Here is a 21009-nt window from a genome sequence, read left to right on the forward strand (position 1 = left end):
TTGTTTTCCTTCAGAACAGCTAAACCCTTCAATTTGTAAAACGATCAGAGACAAAAAAAAGCCAGTATTTATACAAGCAAAATTTAGCTATATTTTTGATCCCTCTGACTCTCAGTTCCTATTGCAATAATAGAAATAAGAGAGCTTATTTTAAAAGCGAGATAGCAGATTGTACTGTATGCCATATTAGCAAATAACATCTTATTCAGGGAGCAGGTGGAGTAGGACTTCTGTAGCTGCAAGAGAATAAGGCCAAGCACATGCTACATATCACCATTCTGATCCAATATCTCAGTGGACTCCATTCCAGCATCTGACCAAGACAGCTCAGATTGCTAACATAAAACAAGGTGTTCTGGGAAAGGCAGATATCTAGTTTTGTAGAACTGTCCATGCAGAGGGATGTCAGTAAGCAATCTTTTTTTTTTTTTTTAAATTGTCAGAAGGATTAAGGTTTGCAAAGGGCCCAACATCTTCATGCGACTTACTGCACGTCCCTCCATGCTCCTTTTCCAGCACATTTGTTGACATGTTTTCCCCATTCCTGCAAAATGTCTCACTTCCTCTTGCTGAATTATGTTTTCATCTATACTGAGATACCATCTGATGCTTCTGTATTTTTTGTCTTATGGCTTTTTTTCAACATTTCATCTCACACAACCTTTCCAAACTTTTCTTCATTGGAACATATGAAGTGCTCTTTTCTTATCTGTCAGTATTATGCTGCTTTTATCCTGATTGTGCCTTCTCCTTCTCTAATTCCTACTTGACTTAATCCCTTCTGTCATCCAACTGTGTCATTTGTGTCTACAGTGTCCCAGTTGCTCAATCACCTCTGTGCTGTCCCAAAGCAAGGCTACTTAACATCAGCAATGATGCTTATGTTCAGCTTCACACCATACTGAATGTCATTTGTTCCATTTTACTGTTGGTTTGTAGTGAGAAACTAGGTCATGTATTTTTCTCTACAAGTTTGGTTTTTTTCAGTGCTGGTATACTTCTGCTAAAGTAATTTTTCTCTTTTGCTGCCAAGTGTCCTGTGCTTACAGTGTCAATCATCTGTAAAATTCTCTAGATCCTGTCACAATTTTTTTCCTGAAATATGTCCGAAAGTTGTGCTTCCAAAGAAAGATCTAAAAGCTTTAAAGCTTTGTGGAGGACAGATGATGGCTAGAAAGCAAAATAATCTTTTCCATCTTCAAGAATTGGGAACAGGATAGGAGTCATAGATTATCTAAAGGACACTTCCTACCCTACCATTCTATGATTCTATGAATTGCCGATCTGCTGACAGTAATTCCTTGAATTACTGTTGGAATAAGTGATCCGACTTTAAAAAAAAAATCTTGAAATGTAATGAGAATGAGTCACCATGGATTTGTAAAGTGCAAAATGTCAAATTAATTTCCAGTGCAATAGGATAATAGGACTTTCAGAAGACAGAGAAGCAATAACCGTTAACCTTGTACTAGTAAGATTCAAGGTAGTTGTTATTCATTCCCAAAAGAAAAGGCTATTAGATGGTGTTACGCAAGGTCTGTCCCAAGTCCAAGACTATTCAACAGCTTTGCGAAGAACCTGGTGTTGAACCTGAGCATCTTCACTAGTTTTACAAATAAGAATTAAATTGGGAAAGTGAGGACTGCAAATATGTTGGGGAAATTGAGGAAATGGTTGGAGTGTATCTACTGTAGTCATCAGTCATAAAGCATCATCCAAATTACTTCATAAAGTTTTGGATATGCCACTTCCAGAAATGCTGAGATTCTAAAAAGGTAATTGAAAATTATTGGATATCCACACATAAGATGACAAAAATGAGAGGAATGTCCTAAAATATGAAAACTTCCTCCATATAGGAAAAGGAAAACTTCATCTCGTTTCCATGCTATGAGAAGGACTTGATCTGAGTTCTCAGATTCCCTTGTGATTTCAAAAGTCATCTACTGTTAAAAATGTAAAGTTGAATTTCTTTAGATGAAAACACAACACTACATTCTATATGTACAGAATAAATGGCAAAACTTATTAGATTTTTTTGTCTTGCTGATACAACTGTTGTATTGGATCTTACCTCAGTAAACAGCATTGAACCATTGTGTAGCTAGACATACGTGTTGCAGTTGATAATCTGCATCCTAAAGGTTTTAGGCAACTGCTTTAGTCCTAGGTAGCTGAATTAATGTTTTGAGCACACATAATTTGATTTCTTTTTTTTTTTAATGTAGCATCTGTCTGGATCTGAAAAGAGTTCAGTTGCACAGTCACAACTGCTCTGCTTTCCACTGAAGAATATGTGCTTGCACAGTCTAAAGGAGGTGGATTAATCCAAATCTGTAGTTTGAATAACTCAAATTTGAAGTATAAACCCAAATTTACCTTCTTTTTTTTTTCCCCCCCCAAATCTTTAATGGACTAACATTAAAGCCTTTTGAACTTCTGAATGTATGTTTAAAGTTGTAGTTTTGTCTTGGGCCAGTCCCATGAAATTAAACATAAAAAATGCTGACTTATGTATCATACAACTATTTCATTTTACATGATGGTAAAGTGAATTAAAATCTCAATGAGTATTTATTCATATGAATCCATGAAGAGTTAGTCAATTTAATGATCTCAAAGTAATATCTTAATAGTATTTTTTTCAAAGAATTGTTCTTTAGAATGGCAAGATGATGTAATGGTTAAAGAAATAATGTAAGAAGAACTGATACTAACACTTGTACCAATAGGAGCACATCTCACATCTGTTATTTGTGATGTGAAGGACCACTGGGGACAGATTCAGTAACTATGTACATAGTAATACCTTTAATTAGACTAACAGAATAAATACTGCACACAGGCTTTAGGGGTCTCGTAAAAGCTTTACCCCCAATGAAAAGGAAATTAGTGCAACTGGAGAATAACTCCAACAGGAACTGTAAACCCAGCAGATCAATATCTCTTAATTTTGTGTGCATTGGTTCTTGCAGTACTTACAGATAAACTTACGATTCCCCTATGTGACCTCTCTTCCTGTGAACTTGGAAAGCTTAAGAATAGAACTTGCTTGTCAGTCAAATGACAAATGTCAGATGACCTTTTGCTATCACTGTGCCTATACCAAAGGGTTTTTTTTTAATCTATTCTCTTTTGTAAGTACTAGAGAGACTAGATTACTGGAGTAGAAATACATTTACCTGAGACTCCTATGTCTCTTCTCAGGGAGTTGTAATCCAGGTACAGAGCTGAAGCTTAGGGATATGAAGCCTCTGAAGTTAAAGCATAACAGCCTCTTTGTTTTCTGTTTCACTTGCCATAGAGAACGTATAACTGGAGTGACAGAGTTCAATGAATAGATGCTTTGCGTAGCTGCCCATTGCAACACCTGCTGGCAGCTGAGTGCGACCCCACTGCAAACCTCCACTTGTGGCACTGAAAGGGACACAGAAACCCCTTGTTCAGTCTCATGTTTTAGAATAGTCAGAAATACACAAGTAGTGGGTTGCATTTTCCTCATTCTTGAAGCCAACTTTTCCATGTGTTGCAGCCAAAGCTATACCTGCAAACAGTAAGACTAATTTTCCAGCTCAATACTTTAGAAGTAACTATTGCAATGCTACAATCATATTATGTCATCTTTAGCTTCAGGGACTAGCTTCAATGTCCTTACAGTGGTCTGCAGGCAGTTAGGTAGACAGGACATTCTAATAATCCATACCTGTTGATTGTGCCATGTAACTTACGTCTGTCTTGAAATAAAATATTTTTCAGGCTCCAAAAGAAAAGAAAATGAGGTTTTTAAAATGTGGTGGTTGTAAATTGAAGGCTTCCACCTGAATATTTAGTGTGGGCAAAGTGATAGGGAATTAAGCTAAGAAGTTGAGCTGGCCCTTGTGGGTGGACTGAAGAAAATATGCCTGAACAGTGGAACTCCAATAGCTTCTGCTGTGGGACAACTTGCATGACTTAACAGATTCCAGACTGAAGTTGTGTTCTTCACAACATACACAAAATAAAGGCCAAATGATTTTTTTATAGTACCTCTTAATTCCTTTTTTCATTTTATTTCTTAGAAAAAATGAAGTCCTTTAAAGAATATTGAGAACAATTCTTACAAAGAATGTGTAACATCCAGTAGATGATTTTCTGACTTAATGTTCCTTTCCAAATGCAAAGCTTGAAGAAGTAGCAAACCTATGTACTTTTTACACAATAGATGCCTGACTTATGTACAAGTTTAAGTGTTTTTGTTAAAATTCCAATTTTAAGTCTTAAGAGTTAATAATCTTAATTCAACCCCAAAAAATCTAAATGAAGTGACAATTCATGTGTCTGTTTTGCTGTTTAAAGTATTGTCTGAAACAGCATTAATGGCTGTCTGCATGAGATGCAGGCTAAAACCTACTGTAGTACTCTCTATTTAGTTTTATTAATAGTTGAGAGCTTCCTTGGTAGAAGTTATTTTGATAATCATAGAAAAAAAATTCTATACGCATATAAATAAAAGTTTGTGATGAAAAGTAGGTCAGTCCTTCAGTCTGGCTTTCTACTTCATCTTAAAGATTTTTCTCTGCAGTGATACGCTGATCCACTTATTCTTAATATCATAATCCCTAAATTTATAATCCTCAGTGATACCTAATGATTGCTAACATGTATAATTTTCCTCATCCTGTATCATCAGTGTCAGTGATACATTTAGTCATGTGTTTTTAAGTGGCTGTCTGTTTCAGAATCTGGTTGTTTAAAGTGTATCTAATTTAATTACCAAACAGCAAATACACTGTCTGCAGAAGTCACTGACCTAGAATATTGCCTCTAAGCTTTTGAGCATGGCTGATACTGGGATGATGTAAAATGACATGAAAGCTGAAGACATAATTGCTCATTGTGAATCTTTTTTTTAGTGGCTAATGTTATTCTGAAGATGAAAAGTGACAGTTGTATATTTTTGGCAACATTTCCCTGTAGGAAAGGAATATGCAACCTACTTATTTTTTGCTACTGTTAAGGCTGACTCAAAATAATATTCATAAAAAGTTTATTTACTGATATTATGGACTGAATTTTTGAGTGGTCTCTACACAAGTTATAATTTTAGACTCTTCAGGTATGTAGTCATGCAAAATGAGCTGTTAGAGGTTTATCCACAAAATATCACAGGAGCTATTTCTAGAAGCAAATGCTGTGTTTTGTGAGTAGAGAAAAAAGCAAAGCATCCAAAATTCAGAAGCTGCTTCTGAATATCTGGCCACACAAAACCTAATGCCATCTGGTGACAGCTTTACTCTCTATACAGATTCCATCAGACTACATGCATGTGTGTGTGTGTTCCCATTGCTTGCAAATTTACACTTATAGCTGATGGAAATGATACATATGTGAAAGCTTGGAAAGCAGTTAGTGAGCAACCTTATTTTAAAAAGAGTTGATAAAATGTAGAAGCCAACAATTTTGATGTGAACATAGAGCCTAAGCACATATTGCAGTATTCTGTGCTTTAACTACACAGGCTCTGTGTTCACTCTAACACTGACTGTTACAATTTCTGATGGTAGTTAAGGTACATAAAATTGCAGTCAGCTCAGGAACCTTGTCCGTGTTCACCTTGCTTAGCAAGTTAGGAGAGCCTGTAAAAAACATAGCCTTTTCTGTTGTAAGATAGTGGCACTAGCACCCTGTGAGCATAAATGCAGCAAGCTGCTAATACAATCTTATTGATTTGGGGATATAAATAAGAATTTCATTGTAGATATGACCCAAAGCAGTTAATACATTAGGTATCTAAAGAAACAAGGTACATGAAAGTAAGTGAGGGACTTTTTACAAGACTGTGAGACCATATAGTGATAGGACAAGTGGTAATAGCTTTAAAATGAAAGAGGGTAGATTTAGATTAGATAAAATGAAGCTCTTCACTGTGAGAGTGGTGAAGCAATGGAACAGGTTGCCCAAAAGGGTGGTGGCTGACCTATTCCTGCAAGTATTAAAGGGCAGGTTGGCTGGGGCTTTGAGTGACCTGGTCTCGTAAAAGATGTTCCTGCTCATGGCAGAGGGATGGAACTAGGTGATCTTAAAGGTCCCTTCTAGATTAAAAGTTTCTATGATTCTATCCTGTGATTCTATTGTTCATGGTAGAAAGAAGGCAGAAGAATAGTCTCTTTAATTTTAATGACTATAGAGACTCATTAAAATATGGTCAGTTATTTGTAGACATTTTATTGTGTATAGGTGATATTTATTATATAACCTTTCACTTTCCACTCAGAAAAGGCTGGTGGTAAATAATTTTATTGTGGGTACCCCAAGCTAGTCTGATAGTGTCCTCTTAGAAAATGAATAAGGCAGAAAGATTTCTCTTTCAGGAAAATTTAGCTCAGGTAACTGATTTAAGTAGACAGGAACTACCAATGCTAGACAACATGACTTGTCAAAACCAAAATATCTGTGCAGGTATTTATCTCTCAGATTTGAATTATTCCTGAGCAATGCTTCTGACTAATTAGCAACAGATCCAGTAGTGTCCCCGTAATCTCAGTATGAAGTTTTAAAGCAGAAGCCATGTTCCTACATAGATAAATCTCTACAAGGAGGAAGGAAAGTTGTGATTTTTTTTCTTTAAGAATGAGGTGTCTCTGGTGTCTTATTGCATCTACAAAGACATTGATGAAATGGGTGATGTAGCAATGGAAAGAGAGGAGGATGATGAGAGTTTTTTGGTGGATTGGAGTGCTTTGTTTGTGTGTGCTTTTGAGGTTGTTTTTTTTTTTTACCTGAATCTTAATGATCAATTTGTGGTATTCACTTTGAACATACCTATGGTTTGGCTATCTTTCTCTTGATGTATGTTATCTGGTTCCAGAAGACACTTCCAGTCAGCAGTTACAAGCATGCACCTGCAATGTCTAAAATTTTGCAAAACATAAATCATCTCTTGTAAACGCTGGTACAAATCCGAAGTCAGTGCTTGTATGGTTCTAGACTAGGCACTTCAAACGAAGATGCTCCTGGCTATGGGGACAGGAGGTATTTTAAATGGTATGATAATGTTTTGTTTCTTAAATACAACCAGTGAATGGCTTCGTTTTACTAGCTCTGTGTTAAAATAATGGGAAATGATGTAAAGTATGCCATGTGAAGTGAGAAAGGAAATAAGCTGCCATTGCTCCAAGTATGTACACTTGTGTTGTGGGAGCCATCCACAGTCAAAAATATGCTGCAAACTCTTTCCCTCCCACATACTTCAAGCTTTATGAAGTGGAGGAGACTGTCATGTGGTGACAAAGGCCAGATTATCATAATGTGGGTGTGATGTTTCTCCCCCAAAATACTTTCCTGCCTATTGTTTTCTGAAGCTCCTTATTTGTACCTGCAAAGTAGTAATCTGCACAAGTGGAGTAGTTAGATGTCCAAGTGCTGTGTGTTCGGGGCCACCCACAGTTTGTCCGTGGGCAGAAATGCGCTCTCTGTAGGTGGGAATGTGTGTTTTTCAAGTACGTGTTCTTTTGTTTCTCTCTCCCCCTCCCTGAAGTGTCACATCTACCTCTGACTGCATTTTTATTTAGTGTAGGATGTGTGGGACCATACTTCTTTTACATTTCATGTGTTGACTTGCCAAATACTTTGCTTTTACAAATTGGCATAATTCCATTGAAATCAATACAAATGTTGTCTAAAAGAAGCAGAGAAACTGAGTTTATCAGTTAGCAGGCTGCAATCCATATGAACTTCTGGAACGATCTCCCACAATTGTTTTGGGCATATACAGAAATCTTCCTGGAGAGGCTACAGAGCTTCCTTTAAGATATTTTATGTGTCACAGGTGGCTGCTGTTTTTAAAGTACCATCTTTTATTTTTTTTTTTCCCCTGTTACCTTCTAGAGCTAGATCCTGAAAGTCTGCCTGGAAGTTTTTAGTTTCGCTATCACTCTAGCAGTCTGAGGACTCCTTATTCTGTAGGGATAGTAATTTAATCATGTCTGTCAGTGTCCTAACCAGTGGTTTACTGATATTGAGCAAGTGAACTGTATAGCATTTAAATGTAAATCTATTCTCACAAACTCTAAGCATATCACAGCTCATTATGAAGCAAAAACAATAATTAGAATGGGGTGTACTTTATGATAATTAGGAATGTTATGTTGACTTTTGAGGGCAACCACCTGGACTCAGCTCTCACTAGCTAAAATTAATATTTTTGTATTTCTGTTTGATTCAGTGTTTCAAAATGCCTACAAAAATATTTTAACTGTTTAATCACTAAATAACGCAATCCATTATTGGGATAGCTTGCTTTTGTCCCAAACAGGTATATTAATTTAGCTGACTAGTTCCTGAATAGTCTATCTTAAATGCAAAGTGAAATTTCTTTTTTATTAATAGCCAGATGAATGTTACTTTCCAGCCTCTGGCTCACACGGTATCTGAAAATTCTGAATCCCAGTGTTCTTTGTGATGTGTGGTTCATTTTAGAATCACAGAATCATTATGGTTGGAAATGATCTTTAAGATCATCAAGTCCAACCACTAACCTCACACTGCAGGACACATCGCTAAACTAAACCATATCCCTCAATATTTCATCCACACACCCTTTGAATATCTCTAGGGATGGTGACTCTATCACCTCCCTCAGCAGCCCGTTCCAATGTTTAATAACTCTCTCAATGAAAAAGTTCTTCCTAATGTCCAATATAAGCTGTCCCTGGTGCAACTTAAACCCTTTTCCTGGTGTCCTATCATTCATTACTAGAGAGATCAACCTGCACCTTACTACAATTACCCTTCAGGTAGGTGTAGAGAGTGATCAAATCTCTCAGCCTCTTCTTCTCTAGGCTAAACATCCCCAACTCCCTCAGCTGCTCCTTGTAAGACTCTTTCTCCAGACCCTTTACCAGCTAATAAATACAATAAGAAGTTCAAACTTTTACTGAATTATGGTTGACTCCAGCTTGTATTCTAAGTTCATTCTTAGTACTACATGCTACTAAGGGATGAGTGGGGAGAAGGAGGAGGAGCTATATTTTGGGGGGAAAAAAAAAACAAGTGCTGCATTTCAAGGGGATGATATAATCTATTTCAAACTAGGAAAGAACTTGTGGACACTTAGGTATTTATGGAATAATGTTAAACGAATTTAAATGTGTTAACTGTGTGGTGCCATTATAAACGCTATTCTTGGCTGAAAAGTGTCAGTGATTGCTTGTAAAATAAGGAGACACCAGACTATTTCAGCTAGCCTTGGCTGGGATCTTTGGAATGTTGTTTGTTTCTGGCACTTGCACTTAAGGTAAATGCACAGGAAGACTGAAAAAATATAAAATTATACAAACCTAAATAAAAGAAAGGGAAAGGTAGAAGAGTTAATTTGGAGTGGGTGTCACCATGCTGGTGCTTAAAAAAAAAAAAAAGAATTGGTTTTCATTGCAACTCTGGCAAGTAACTAAGGTAAACATCAAAGGAAAAGTGGTGGTCAGCAATGAAACCATGGTATTCAAATTGAGGAAAAGTCAGGATTACAGAAACTTTTTTCCAGAAAGATGCAATTGGAGTCCAAGATCATCTAGATACTGCTTTCAGTTGAACTACAGACTACTTCTATATTTAACTCTTTAACTTACTGTGTGTCACTTCACCATCTGTAAAGCCAGAGATGTTAGTGTGGTGCTGTTAGGCTGTGCCAAAAAGTGAGTCTAACATATTCATCTTCCCATGGTACTGAATACTGCAGACTATATCTATCATAGGAATTCTTTTAGGTTGAGGTGAAAGCAAGTGTTTTTCTGTACTTGCTAAACAGATGTTCTAGACTTGATGCTGATGCTGTCGTTAGAGATTTGACCTTTCTTATGCCAGAAGTCAGAAAAAAAAAAGAAGAAAACATTTAGAAGTAAAAAAAACCCAACGCTTCTAAAGCTTGTAACAAGCCCTTAGTACCACCTCTGCTGTCTTCAAACATAGTATGGTGTGCACTGGGGAATAGCAACTGATCTTTCGTGTATGGGAAGTATATTCCATATCCTTTGCTGCTGCAAAACCTGTTATGTCAAGGTCCATGGCATTTACTGCGCCTTTGATATGCTTGATCTAAAACTATCACTGAGTGAATTATTTACAATGACACTGAAGAACAAGTTTCTAGAATGTCTTTATGGCCTGTAGGCATTGCACTGATTACATATGTATCATATTAACAAAAACCATGAAAATGACCACAAAACCTTTCCCCATTATTTCACAACTACTGTTTCTGAAATGGGATGGTTCTGTGGCTTTACAGCATAAGGGAAGACCTGTGAGCCAGCATCTCTTGTGGGGTGTGAAATAATGATATTGTTGTGCCAATGAATATTCTGTAAATTACTAGCCTGAAGAAGTTCTATGAAATATATATGTACACTAAGAATACCTTTTTCTATCTCTATATGAAAACATGATGTCTCTGAACTCACTGAAATTTTATACTAGACACCATAAAGAGAGACCATTCCTTCAGAATCTGCTCTCCAGAAACCAGTAAAAACTTGCAGTCTGGATGAAACTACTTGTATCTTGAACGGCTGTGGAGTGCCTAGGCCAATGCTGTCTGAGATTTCTGCACCCTGTTCTAGTAGGTTATGAATTGTTACCATTTAATGTTTAGTGACTGTATGGGAAAAAAATGATAGAAATCATGGAAAAATAGGTATTTTGCGGAAAAGCACTGCCTTAGAAAAGGATTATCAAGTGCTTTATCTTTTTTCCTGTGTGGGAATCTATACCTGCAATGCTGATGGTTCACACATTCAGTTAGCATAGAAAATATATACAGAGACTACTCATGCTCCAGGATATCCCTTCTTTCCAGTGTTGTCAAATTCCAGATTTCTGTAATAAAAGACATAACACAACTATAACTAGCATTAATAAATGTATTGCAGAAACAAAACCTGATTGTTTTTTTTTTAAGGTTCCAAAATAAAACCTTGATGCATATTGCTGCAAGAAAGTACTAGCTACAACTTAACTTGAAAGTTACTCTTTCTAGGTAGACCATCTATCTTTGAGCTCATTTAATATGATCTTTATCTACAATATGCAAATCAGTAGTAATTTTGTAGAAATGAGTAAACTTAGATACAGACTTTGAACATCCATAGCAACCCTTCTTTCAATGCTTTCTTCTGTCTGTGTTCACAGTAGTATGGAGTGAGCAACAGATCCCATGGATATTGCAATGAAACAAATCGTCTTCTCCAATATCAATTTTAAATAATGTCCAAAGAATTCCAGAAATGAATTTCTTAGTGTGGTTATGTCTTTGAGGAACTTGTAGGTTTTTTTTCCCTATAAGTATCAGTTTCATATAGGATTGAGGACTGATCTTTTGTGATTGAAATGTATTTTTATCTTTTAAGTAGACTAACACAAAGTTCGGGAAGCAACTATAGATGTATCATTCCATGATGGTCTTGATGTTTGTATCCTGTTCAGTTGTTACGTGATGAGACTGGATAAAACAAAGTACAGTATGCAAGACAACTTTTGTGTAACTGGTGTGCTGAGGAAATTTTGTTACTAATCAGACTAAAGTATTGTTAATGGAGCTTCTTCATTATGTGGAGGAACAATATGAGTGCTGTACCTGACCTTTGAAAGCAATTCCTACTGCAGAATATGAGTTGTGCTAAGTCTAAAGACTGAACTTACTTTAGATGACTGATGTGCAAAATGTAGACTGGTCCTTCTGTGTATCCAACCAGGTTACTAAAGGGTTGTAAGGAAATAAGGACAAAGTTGTGGGTTTTATTTACATTTTTATTTTCTTACTACTATCAGCAATAATGAGTGTGACATAGGTACCCAAAGTTTACAGTAATTTTACACTTTAACTAGTGTACCATTATTATTTCTGGATATACTTTCTTCATATCCCCAAAAAGGCAAATATAGTAGTATTTGCTGTCTAATAGTATTAATTTAGATGCTTAAAATCAGTTTCATGTAAAATTATGTAATCTTTCTTTATATAACATTTTTATCTCTAGCTTTGAACTCTAGATCCCACTTGTATTTGTTGTGACAAGTGTAGAACATTTTGAACGATTCCACAATGCTTAGTTAAAATGAAATATAAATATTCTTTCCTCTTAAATTCAGTCCTTAGGAGTGGGTATACATGAAGTTCCCTGTACTGTTACTTACTTCCACATACATACAGGGTAAGAATTTTTATCGCTGAGTATCAGGAGGATAATATTCCAGAAAAAGCCAGTAATTTTTTTTTTTCTAGTCATCCAAGTTAAACACAATTAAAAACATGCAAGAAAAAAGTGAATATCCCCAGCTGCATTTTGATCAGAAGAAATGTAGCCTGTAAGTGTCTGCTTCTTATTACTCCTTTCAGAGCTGATGTTCCTCAGCTTTTACAGTGGCAACTGTAAAATGTGGGGCCACAGTTGCATTCATTGTTCAGTGAGCTTGTCCACATAGTTAAACCCACCGACAGCAATGAATGTTGATTGTGACCTTTTTTTGTAAAGCTTGGTAGGGTGGGAGAGAAACATCATGTGGTTAGGTTGCTTTCTTCAGTGTTAAGGCCTGAAAGCATGAAGTAAGGAGGAGGATGGTTAGCTGGAGGGTACAATCAACGGTCGATGGTTTTCACTTTAATTCCAAACTCACCGACAGCGTTGAATGTTCACTGAAGCAACCACTACAACAGAACTCCATTGTCTTGACAGCATCCTCAAATGTCTGAAAGGAGGGAGGGGAAATTCAAAATCCACACAGTGATTTTAATCATACAGATGATGCAACTTCAGTCATTTTTCTCTTACCGACACCAACACACTTCTCTGCCCATCCTATTTCAGTCTTTGTGTAAGGAGCTGGCAGTTTTCCAAACTTCTATGAAAAGAAAAGACATTTCATGTATTCAGGCTTTAAGAATACAGGCTGAAGATTCAATCAGAAGTGCATTCATGTTGTCTGTTATTTCATGAAACTGAACTTCATTGCAAACCAAACCACAAGATCCCATGTATCAACAGAGTGGGTTAAGAGTTTCATGAATCAGTGCTACCAAGTATAGGTTTCCCAAATTAGTAAAATTTCTTCTGCTGACATGCTTTAATCGGTTTTAAACTTGCTTAGTATTGATCAAAACTATACTTTTTTTTTTAAGAGGACTTGAATTTCTACAGTAGCACAACACTTCTAAGTTTTCCAAATCAATTGTCCTAATTCTCAACATTAATAAAAACAAAAGTATATATGCAGGATTGCAATTGTCGTGTCTTAGGGGAAAGGTTTTTAGAGGTTAGATCAAAACGCAAAACATGGTAACCTGTGAGTTTTACCTTATTTGTATATGAGTAGAGTTCTGCAGAAGGTGGTCTTGCAGCTCAGTCTGTATTCTTTTTTGGTCGGTCCACTCTTAGCTTGCTGCACTGAAGCTACATGACTGATTCATAGACTTCTATGAATTGTTTACCTTGTCCTCTGGTAAAAGATGTCTTATATTCCTTCTCATCCATACCTGATAATTTAAAACTTTACAAAAGTTGTGGGTTTTTAAATCCCGTTTGTACATATGTAAAGGGAAGCAGCACCAAAAGACTGCAGATTATAAGTAAACTGTGTATCTTTTTTGTAAACAAACACCATGACCAGGACTTTGTTCTAGCTGTTTCTTTCAACTTCTTGCTCTGCATGTAGAAGAATTTATTGCTACATTTAACTGTATTTTCTATCAAATATCTCTAAAGGGCAGAGAATCGTTAATATTGCCTACTGGATAATTACAAAAGAATAGAATCAACTAATTTACTCCTTTTATGGTAGATTAGGAAGGCCACTGTGATTATGAGTATTTCTGAATTCTAATGAAATGTGGCAGTCAACCTTTTTTTTTTTTTTCTGATGAAGGACATGAGATATTTGCTGCCAATACTTTAACCCTGAGGTTTGATTTATTTATTTTTTCCTTTATTTATTTGTGCAGGCTTTTCTACAGTTCAATTCTATGGATGAAAAGGGGTTCCTTATACCATCACAAGTGACGAGAGAATAAGGCTCTCCAATTTAGTAGTCTTTTCTACATCTGTTCATCTTTTTTTTTTTTTCCCCTAGCTGAATGAGTAGACTTTATGGTGGCTCATATTTAACATTTGACCTATTGTAAACTTCCTTTCTGTAAGCCTTTTCTTTTCAGTACTTATTCCTATGCTCTTATTCCATACTTTCTTCTGTCACTTCATATTTCACTATGGAGTTGTGCCTGACTGATATCTGGCATCTAGGAGGGGAAGGAGAGGATCTATGTGAAGCTTGCAGCTGGGTGGATTGTATCGTAGAAGGAATTGCTTTCTCGGGTTATTATCCCCTCTCTACCTCTTATAATGGAAAAACCTCAGTATTTCCTTGGTTACCTAACCTCTGTTCAAACAGGCTGAAACTTGTAAGTACAAAAAACACAAAAAAGTACTCCTGAGCTCCAGCCCTGATTCCTGATGTGTGCAGGTTATACAGGGTAAAAATGCTTTCATCTTCTCATCTGGTTTTCATTTTTTTACAAAATCCCTTACTGGTCTCAGCTAGCTGTTGCAAATGCCAACTTTATTTTAAATTTTATTTCAGATCTGCAGGGTTATGTGAACATTCAGATTGGATATATGTTGTTTTTATTAAAGGTTCGTAGGTCATAAATAAACCAAAGCACTTTCCTTGCTATGAGCAATAGGGTCATGGTGTACATGAAATATCGCTTTAAAAAAAATGAACCCTAATGTGAATTGACAGAGGTACATGAGGAAGTAGTTCATTGTGTTGTTGTAAAGGCCATAGGGATTTGGACTGCTAGATCTGCCTGTCCTAGGAATAGATTAGATATCTTGCCTGATGACCTGTAGTTAATTTAAGTGACTGCCTTTGCCAGTCCTTCCAGAGGGCAACTGTGTGAAGTAGAGCATCTCATCTTCAGTCTTCAGTCCTTTTCCTTCTCTTGATGGCCTGACCTAAATTGAAGATATGGGTGCCATGCTGCACAAACAATTACTTCAATGCTATTTGAACTGTATCTTCAGCTGTAATTAGTTAGCTTTTCCCTTTTGACCTTTATCTTGAATCAAAAGATTAATGTTCACCTTCGTTGTACCGGTTGATGCTGGCAACTGTTATACAGTATATTCATGTTTAACAGCTGCTTTATGTAAAACAGTAATAAAACCTCTTTCCCCCTAGTCAGAAATGGTGGCTGGAGCCATGAAGTACTACTCTGCCCTGCTTATTGCCCCACCTCTTTTTTTTTTTTCTTCCTTCTCCCTTTTCCACACAAATGTTTGATGAAATATAAATGATAGATGTCAGACCAGGTCTGGCTTGTAGGCTACTTCAAACAACTGTTTTAGTACTTTTAAAATATTTACTGCCTGTACAGCAGTGATATTGCTTAGGAACAGATACTTAGGTAAATATGCAGATCATGGATTTGGGGAGTTTTTCTTATGATTTTTAGGTAATTTTCCTAAGAATGCATTGAAACAGTCTATTCAGATTCATGCACTGATTAAAATAGTGTGTTAATGTATTTATATAGTAGATAACTCTGTATGGCTCAAATAATCTTTTGCTGTCATTGAATTGTTACTGGAAGGTGGAGTTAGGGCTTTTTTGAAGGCTCATTTGTATGGAAGGAAGACAATAGAACAACAGTGTTAATACACATATTGCAAAGTTATCTCATGTATACAGTTGTTGACTACTTCCACCTCCCACTTGCCCTCTCCCACAATCTGTCATCAGGCTTCCAGTTATACCCTTGGGGACAGGAAGAAATGCAGTGAGTGGATGTATTTTTAATTGTTGCAAAAGTGAATTCCAGTGGCAGTGTCTAAAAATGGCACTAACACACTTGGGATCAGATTTTCAGCTAGTGTAAACTGACACAGCTCCATTGACGTCAGTGGCGTCTGCATTTACACCAGCTGGCACCTGGATGCTCATCTGGAAAAAAGTGAAGTAGAATGATCAGTTATCAGTTCTTATCACCATTTTTATTAAGCCTTTCTCAAATGACAAATTTTCGAGTTATATTGACATTTTACCTGCAATAAATTAACAGTAATACTAAATCTCAGTAAGTATTGACACTGCTGTGCTTCCACTAAAAGGAATTAAATCCAGCTGGCTGTAGTTATTAGAGATTCAATTTATTCTTGGATGACATTGAGTTATATGCTGAAAGAAAAACTCTGTGCAGCTATCAAGAGGAAGTCCTTTTTCTGACAAAATGAAAAGTGATTGTTTCTTCTGTGGTCTTAAACTGCGAGAACAGAGTCCAATAACCTTCATTGTAATCTAAGACTCTTGCTGTATTCTACAAACACTAACTGCAGTGGTTTCTGCAATGTGTTGGAATATAGCATAGGCTCCTAATTACTAATGCAGTAATTCTAAGGCCAATGTTTTTCATGAAATCCAGCTAGACAATCACAATGTTTTCATGCTGCCTTCAATCTATGGAAACATCTTTGTAAGCCTCTGCTGGAAAAAAAGATGTTTGAGGGAGTATTTTACCAATTACTGGAGAACAGCCATCTCTGGAGAAAAGCAGCAGCTGCGTAACATCCTGAAGCACTAGTGCATGCCAGCTTAGACAGGAGGGAAAACTTTGATTGTCTTAAATTTTGCATTCTACAAGGCTGCTTTTTTGTACATTGTGGTATGAAGAATATAAAGTTATGGGGAATCATCCTGGTTCTTGCCCATGAAATATGATTGGGGAAAATACCTTCGCACACCAGAGAACACTTTTTGAGGCAAAATGATAACCACAAGACCATAAAACTAAATCAAAACTGTTTTGACATTCAAAGCCATCACAGAGCAATGTGCAGTTCTCTGAGTCCTATCAGAGTTCTACTGGCCCAGGAACCAGGACATCTCCAGGTTTGGTAGTTGATGTGTTTGTAGCCTTGGACTGTGGTTTTTGAGTAAGTCTGCTGTGCAGAACCTGACTGTGCTCTGGAAATTAAACCCATCAGATAATATTACGTGTCTTCAACATGGGCTATGAGGTGATTGCACTTTCAGATTTATTCACGGAGTTCAAAACTATGCTTTATGTATTAGAGTTTTACCTGATTAATATTTTGATACATTTTTGTTAGATACCTTCAAAACAAATTTTAATGCAATACTGGCTTTTTACTTACTGCTTTAGACTTATTGGAACTCAGTCAATATTAATTGTTACTCTAACAAATCATAGTTGCATTCACATATTCTAGCCAGACTTTTATATCTGACCCTATTAAACCTGACTCTGCAATTTATTACTTCACATTCTCAGTCCTGTTTGAAATTGTAAGAACATTTCAAACCCATACCATTCTATGGTTCTGTCATACAGTACTGCAACACTGGACCTTTAAGCTTTTATTTATAGCCAAGAAATTAGAAAATAAATTCTAATACTGCCTGCAGTTTCCCAGCCTTTTGGATGACAATTCTCCACTCTTTGTTACTGGAACACATTACTATTTATGGAAGATATGTACATATTTCAGTGTCCATAAATCATATGCAAACATCTGTTCTTTGGATCAGTAGATGGAGTATGGTAACTGCTTTTTACATTAGTATCCATGAAGTAATGATCACCTACTGATATTATGCTTTAACTTTAATATTTTAGAAAATATTTTAGTCATCTAACTTTTGAAGCACTGTACATCAAAATAGTAGAAACTGCAAATACAGGTTGGCATAGAGTTCTTTGTGACCTGTACCTCAAACATGTCAAATACAAGTTGTTTGACAGAAGTAGGTAAATACCAAGAGCAACACGATCAAGTCTGCTAAAACACCAGAGGTTCTGTTAGTAATTCTCTACTCATTTTACTGCCTTTGTAGGGGAATTTCTTACCCACTTCCTCTCTTTGATAGTCTTAAACAAGCATGCTTTCCTTATTTGAGTCTTGATTGCTACAGTGGTCTACACTATAGTGTCGTTATGTTCTCTTTCCCGTGTAATCCTGCAGGCAAGATTCTAAGGCCAATAACTGAAACTGCAATCAGAATATGTGTGGAAAGCAAGACTGCATGCAATTTAATGTAAGATGTGAGAAAGCACCCATCCTATCATACACTATTGTGTGTCTGGAAGGGCAGAGAATAATACTTTTGTTATGTCTTGGGTCTCAGTGTTAGTATTCTTGTGTGAAGTATTTCCAGCTATTAAAAGAAGAATACTCAGGTTCCATCATGTTTAGCATTTATGTCAAATATTTATTTGGTTATCATATACACTAAGCTTGTGGATTCATTGGTGATTTTTAACCCTTCGTTCACCTGCAGAAAGTGGACTAATTACTTTTTACTTACCTACTGATCCCCTTGGTTTCGAAAAAAACCAGACTGCTTCAGAATGAATGGGAATTCACCTTGGGATTTCTGGAATATTTCAGTACAGTTTGCATATTGTCTTTTAGGTTCTTTACAGTGACTAAATGAAACACACATTCAGCAAAACATGCTTGTAGGATTTTAAAACACTTTAATTTGTCCTTTAGACTTATAAATGTTTTTTTTCAGCAGTTACAAGAAAAGGTGCTATTTGAGTGCAAGTTAGCTTAGTGATTCTCCATGTGTCTGTATCTCAGTGCCAGAGCACAGTAGCAACTGGCTTTAATACCCCACCCCCTTTTCTGAATCACCATAGAAATAGACTGTGAGAATTACCAAATTCAGATAATAATGGTACTGCTGCACAAAGCTTCTTTTGATCAAGAGCAAGTCATTTGAACCCTAATGTTTAGTGGGTAATACTTATAGCCTCATAAAACTGTAGTGATGGCTGATATCTCATTGTGCTTTGAACATGTGAAGTGCTATATAAACAATATAGGGCTATTGCACACAACTCAAGCTGTTAGCATTTGAGGCACACTGCCCCAGGCACTTTGAGAGGAAATCACATCTCCACTGGAAAAGGGGCATCTCTTTGAGTTCTGTCTGCTTCCAGATTACGTATCAGAATCTATCTAGGTAGCATGTAGATATGAAAAAGTATGGGTTTTTTCAAATACATTCAGTTAGAACTGCAGTTATGAAAACCTAGAGATATTGTTTACATTACTTCTTTTGCTTTAATTGTATTTTAGCATGCTTGCATTTTTTCCCTTGTGAAATTTCTGCATGGAAACCTATTTGCTGCTAACATACTCAATATTTTTCATGTGTAATTTGAAACAGATGAGAGATTGTTTCATCTTTCTTTCTAAAAATATCTACCATACTTCGTAGAAGTTAGACCACAAATGTTGAACACTCCAGGGGGTATCTATGTGTAAATGTTGGTGAAATCTTGTCCTTAAGATATCAGTACAAGTTAGGAAAGTAGCAGAGAGGTAGTTGCTAAACAGCTGATGTAAAGTCTATTAGAGGTAAAGGTACTATTCAGATGGGAACAAAGGATTGGGTGGAATTTGCTGATTTGCTTAATTTTGACTGTCTATCATGTTCCGTATGCTCTGATAAATAAAGGCTACTGCTTAGGACCCACAAGACATGCCATCTTGCACTCACTACGACGTGCAGTCTGGGTACTAGAAGAGCTTATGGCTGTGTTCAGGGAGAAGAGGAAATTCCTTGAAATCTTTTTGTGGTAGTCATTGCTCCAGTTGAAAAACAAGAGAGCTTTTTGGTCCAGAGTTGGCAAAACATTCTTTTTGCCTTTTGATGTTATAAATTCTTATTTTCAACAGCAGAGGCCATTCTTTAGGATTACATTTTTCTGCTTTCTTGTTGTTTTTTAGCATCTCGAGTTAAGCTTTTAGGCATGTCAAATGGTATAAACAAGTTTTGGATTTTTGTTTCTGTTATCTAGGAACAACCATTCAAAACAAATACACTATTGATTCAACCCTACAAAGCTCTGAACACACGGAACACAGAATAAGCTCAGACTTTGAAGGACTGGGCACACAGTTTAAATATTTAGCATAGCAAAACTCACTGCAGTACAATTAATTGTATGGGATCCAATGATATACTGCACAAACGCCAAGCTTAATCCTGTATATTCAGAGGGTGAATGTCTTTTTCACTTACTGTTTTCTGTTTGGTTTTTTTTTAAGTAGACCAACACACACAAACTGCTTATTTTCTGCCCTGGTAAAGATATTTTTAAGTATAAAATAGCCTACAATAAATACAAACAAGGCTGCAAGAACTGTTATGAAAATACTGTAGTAAAAAAATTCTGCACCCTTATTTTTTTAATTTGCCCGTAGTTTTGCAGCACTCTCAACATCATCTTCCTTGTCTATCTTGAGCTCAGCAGCCCTCTGAAAAGCTTTTTTGTGCTCCAGTGGCCACTTTAAACTTTCTATTGAAAAAAAAAAAAAAGCTGGACTCCTAACTTATTTTTCCAACAGAAAGTGTCAGTTGAAAGTGGTCATTGGCCCAAAACCCTATGGTGAAAGCAAAGATGATTTTATTGGGAAGTTGGAGTGATGATTGGTTTCCTTTCCTGTTCCTCAATCCCTGTCTTCTGTTAATTTCTTATAACCCTCTTGCTTCCTCCCATCTCTGAGTCCCAGTCGCTACATCCCTTCCTTGAAGTTTCCTTTTTTCAGCCTTACAGCAGTGAGGTTTTTCATTTTGTAGCCACCTGCTGCAGTAAGGAAATATAGCCCAGGAAATAATATTTGGGACTTTGACTGAAACTGGTTTGTATATTCAAATTCTGTCTCCTTAAAATTGTGGAAAGACTGATTGGAATACTAGTAATGAAGTAAATGAGTGAATGGGATGAGGGAATGCACGTATAGCCGGAGTAAGTGGGGATTAAACCGATTCCTTTTGCTTCATGTGTCATTTTGTTTTAAAAAGGAATGCAGACACAGTTTAATGTGATAGAAGAAAAAGAAACATCTCTTCCTTTTAGAGATTTAAAAGGATCATATGTGTACATCTGTAACATCCAGAAGGCTCAAACATAATCAAAATATATTTCTGCAGACCAGGTGTTGGTTTTCT

General features: G+C 36.4%; 1 long non-coding RNA gene across 3 annotated transcripts in view; it reads right to left on the bottom strand.

Annotated features, from left to right (window-relative positions):
* Window positions 1–11760: 11760 nt before the first annotated feature.
* The window catches only part of LOC133626215 (uncharacterized), a 60434-nt gene continuing 51185 nt past the window's right edge, over window positions 11761–21009 (bottom strand). Inside the window, exons 3-7 of one of the 3 annotated variants that reach the window (XR_009819368.1) lie at window positions 18352–18420; window positions 13326–15969; window positions 12804–12873; window positions 12649–12720; window positions 11761–12564 (exon numbers count right to left, since the gene is read on the bottom strand). This is a non-coding gene — a long non-coding RNA (uncharacterized LOC133626215). The remainder of the gene's footprint in view (window positions 12565–12648; window positions 12721–12803; window positions 12874–13325; window positions 15970–18351; window positions 18421–21009) is intronic. The other 2 variants (XR_009819369.1, XR_009819367.1) reach the window with 2 other exon arrangements.

The sequence above is a fragment of the Colius striatus genome, chromosome 10 (assembly GCF_028858725.1).
Source record: "Colius striatus isolate bColStr4 chromosome 10, bColStr4.1.hap1, whole genome shotgun sequence".
NCBI lineage: Eukaryota > Metazoa > Chordata > Aves > Coliiformes > Coliidae > Colius > Colius striatus.